The 4454-nt window shown below is 35.9% G+C and overlaps 1 pseudogene; it reads right to left on the bottom strand.

Annotated features, from left to right (window-relative positions):
- Positions 1-965: 965 nt before the first annotated feature.
- Positions 966-1062, bottom strand: LOC133752395 (U2 spliceosomal RNA; annotated as a pseudogene).
- Positions 1063-4454: the final 3392 nt, after the last annotated feature.

The raw sequence follows: 4454 nt of genomic DNA, 5'->3' as shown, positions 1-4454 counted from the left end.
AAGCTACCTAGGTTAGCCTGCAGAATGTCTGCCTCTCTGTGCACAAGACAGGCTGGTGGGGTAGTGCAGACCCTTTAAAAATGTGACCGAAAGCCTAGTATATTTAGACTGTGGGGACCCTGTGGTTGCATGAGAGAGTGCAGAGTATAGCTAGGTCTTTGGGCTATCACTGTGTGTGGCTCCACAGGCTCTGAGCTCCCCGGATGCCTTGGTGGGTCGTTGAGGGGTATTTGCATTCAGAATAAGGACTGTGCAGATCATTTGTGAAGTTCAAATGGCAGTATGAATGGGTGTTGTACCCACTGAAGGCTAAGACCCAGGAAGTGATCGATCATCTTGGAAAAGATGAGGAGAGGGTGTGATCTCACCAACAAAAGTGATCATTTCCCATTTCTGTTAACAAGAGATCTACCTCCCTAGTTGGTTGTTATCCTGGATACTCTCCCACCCTGGAGCACTGACAAGAGCTCCCTGGGCATACCCAGGACACACTTCTTGGTATCCTCTGAAAGTGCAGACGTTGCACTAGGCCATAGAGGCATAGTTCAAAGACAAAAGGCATCAGAGAAAAAAACCAACAAGTACCTCCACAAATATCTAAAATTAAATGCAATAATTAAAGAAAGAATAAAGAAGACAACATGACACCCCCAAAGGAACATAACAAAATTACAATATTAGAATGTAAAGATAAAAATTGATGAAATGCCTGAAGTGGAATTCAAACGATTAGCCATAGGATTACTCAAAAGCAATCAGAAAGAAGTCCATGAATTAAACAAGTCCATAACTGACATGAATGAAATTTTTTCCCATGAAATTGAGATTCTAAAGAGAAATCAAAATGAGATATTATAAATGAAAATTCAATGGCTCAAATAAAAATGTGGTAGAAAGATTTAACAACCAACATGGTAAGGCAGAAGGAAGAATATCCAAGCTAGAAAAACAAATCTTTTGAAATTTTTCAGTCAGCCTCCCCAGAAAAGAAGAAATTTTTAAAAATTATTATACTGATAAGAACAGATAATACACTTGATCTTAGCCAAAAGGCCAAAATAAAAAAAAAAAAAATCAAACAGTGTTGGAGATCTATGGGATAATATCAAATGACCCAAAATATGGGTCTTAGGAGTTTCTGAAGGCTTTGGAAAAAAAAAAAAAAAAAGAGTTGATTAGAAGGTCTGTTTAGTTACAGAAAACATCTGGAATTTGAGAATGAAAGGGATATCCAAACATAGGAAGCACACAGAATGCCTGATGAACATGAAAAGGAAAAAGTCTTCACCATGACACATTGTAGTCAAACCTTCAACAGTAAAAATATAAAGGAAAGATTCTAAAATGTGCACAAGAGAAATGTCAGTTTATTTTAAGAGGAACTCCAATTAAACTCACAGCTCACAGAAATTCTACAGGCTAGGAGAGAATAGAGAGAGATAGTTCAAGTAATAAGAGAAAAAAAAAAAAAAGCTGTCAACCCAGAATACTGTACACTGCAAAACTCTGATTTATGAATGAAGGTGAAATAAATACCCTCCATAACAAACAATAATTGAAAGAATTTTTTGCCACTCATACAGCCTTACAAAAGATGATTAAGGATATGCTTCACAAAGAAACACAGAAACATAGTCATCATTATGAAAGAAGAAAGTGAAGGCAGAAAATGTCCCAGTAACAGTATAAAAGAAATCCAAAGTAAAAAAAAAAAAATAGGAATATCTATGGAAAAACAGCAGGCCAAGTTGTTACATCAATACTCACCTGGAATGTAAATGATCTAAACTCTCCAGCTAAAATTTATAGACTGAGGACTGATGTTGTGACATAGTGGGTATATCCGTTGCCTAAAGTGCTGGCATTCCATATGGGTTCTGGTTCAAGTCTTGGCTGCCCCCACTTTTGATCCAGCTCCCTGAGAAAGCAGCAGAGGATGGCCCAAGTCCTTTGGAACTCGTACCTCTATAGGAGACTCAGAGGAAGCTCCTGGCACCTTGTCTTCTAATTAGCACAGCTCTGGGTATTGTGGCCATTTGGAGAGCAAACAGTGGATGGAAGACCTTTCTCTCTCTCTTTCTCTCTCTCTCTCTCTCTCTCTCTCTGTGTGTGTGTCTCTTTTGCTCTGGCTCTTGCTCTCTCTCTCTCTTTCTGCTCTTCTCTCTTTAACTCTGCCTTTCAAATAAATAAATTAATATTTAAAAAAATAGATACAGATTGGCTGAATGGATTGAAACTTAAGACCTGTATATTTGCTGCTATAAGAAACACATTTCACCAACAAAGCTACACACAACTCAAAGTGAAAGGATGGAAAAAGATAGTCCATGCTTAAGGGAGGCAAAAAAAAAGGGCAGGTGTTGCCATCCTAATATCAGACAAAATAGACTTGAACATAAAAACTGTTAAAAGAGACAAAGAAAGACACTGTGTAGTGATTAATGGATCAATTCAGCAGCACGATGTGACTATAATAAATGTTTACACACCCAATTACAGGGTGCCTGGCTATATTAAAGAAATAATAATGAATCTAAAGAGTGACATAAACTCCCATATAGTAGAACAGGGGACTTCAACACCCCCCAAGACAGAAAATCAACAAACAAAATAAAAGCTAATGGACACTATGGACCAAAGGGGCATAACTGATAGCTACAGAACGTTTCATCCTACCATTGCAGAATATAAATTTTTCTCATCAGTATATGGAACATTCTCTAGGATAGGCCATATGCGATGCCTTAAAGCATGTCTCAGGAAATTCAAAAAAATAGAAAACATATGATGCATCTTCTCTGAACAAAGTAGGAATGAAACTGGAAATCAACAACTCAAGAATCCCTAGATCATATGCAAACACTTGGAGACTGAACAACATGCTCCTAAGTAAACACCAGGTCATAGAAAAAAATTAAAAGAGAAGTAAAAAATTTCTGATAATGGATGAACATGACAATACATTATATCAAAACTTATGGGATACAGCAAAGCAGTGTTAAGAGGGAAGTTTGTAGCAATTGGTGCCTACCTGAAGAAACCGGAAAGGTACCAAATGTGCTATCAATGCATCTCAAGGACCTATAATATCAACAATAAATCAAATCCAAAACTAGTAGGAAGAAATAAATAATTAAAATTAGAGAAGAAGTAAACAAAATTGAAACCAAATAAATAGCCCAAGATCGGAGAGCTTCACTGCTGAATTCTACCAGACATTTAAAGAATTAATTTCAATTTTTCTCAAGCTATTCAAAACAACTGAAATGAAATGAATCCCCTAATCTCCTTCTATTAAACCTGCACCATCTTAATTCCTAAATCAGAAAAATATACACTAGAGAAAGAGAACTATAGACCAACATCCCCTAGGCTTTTGCTGTAAATATCCTCAACTAAATAATAGATAATTGAATCCATCCAAACATCAGAAAGATCATTCACCCAAATCAAGTGGGATTTATCCTTGGCATGCAGGGATGGCTCAACATTCCTAAATCAATAAATGTGATAAATCACATTAACAAACAGAATAAAAAATATCATATGATTATCTGAACAGATGAAGAGAAAGCAGTTGATAAAATACAACACATTTTCTTAATGAAAACCTTAAGCAAATGGAGTATAGAAGGAATATTCCTCAACACAATGAAAGCAATTTATGAGAAACCCATGGCTACCATCTTACTTAGTGGGGAAAAGTTGAAAGCATTCCCCCTGAGATCCAGAACCAGACAAGAATACCCACTCTCACCTTTGCTATTCAATGTCCTGGAAGTATTAGTGAGAGCCATTAGGCAAGAAAAAGAAATCAGAGGGGTTCAAATAGCAAATGAGGAAGTCAACCTATCTCTATCTGCAGATGACATGATTATATACATAGGGGAACCAAAAGACTCCACTGAGAGACTATTGGAACTCATAAAAGAGTTTGGTAAAGTGACAGGATATAAAACCAACACGTAAAAGTCAATAGTGACTATATACACAGATAATGCCATGGCTGAGAAACAACTTCTAAGATCAATCTCATTCACAATAACTACCAAAAAATTAAATACCCTGGAATAAATTTAACCAAGGATATCATAATTCTCTATGATGAAAATTACAAAACATTAAGGAAAGAACATAAAGAAAATATAAAAAATGAAAACATCTTCCATTTAAATGGATTGGAAGAATCAATATCATCAAAATGTATGTACTATTGAAAGCAATTTACATATACAATGTGATCCTAATTCAAATACCACACATTTCTTTGCACATCTAGAAAAATTATGCTAAAATTCATATGGAAACACAAGAGATCCTAAATAGCTGCAGCAATCTTATCCAACATAAACAAAGCTGGAGGCATCACAATACCAAATTAAGACATACTGGCACAAAAACAGACATGTAGACCAATGGAACGGAATAGAAATTCTAGAAATCAATCCACGCAT

This window comes from Lepus europaeus, chromosome 2 (assembly GCF_033115175.1).
Source record: "Lepus europaeus isolate LE1 chromosome 2, mLepTim1.pri, whole genome shotgun sequence".
NCBI classification, from domain to species: domain Eukaryota; kingdom Metazoa; phylum Chordata; class Mammalia; order Lagomorpha; family Leporidae; genus Lepus; species Lepus europaeus.
Note: the sequence above shows the minus strand (reverse complement) of the source record. Positions and strands in the feature narration are given on the sequence as shown.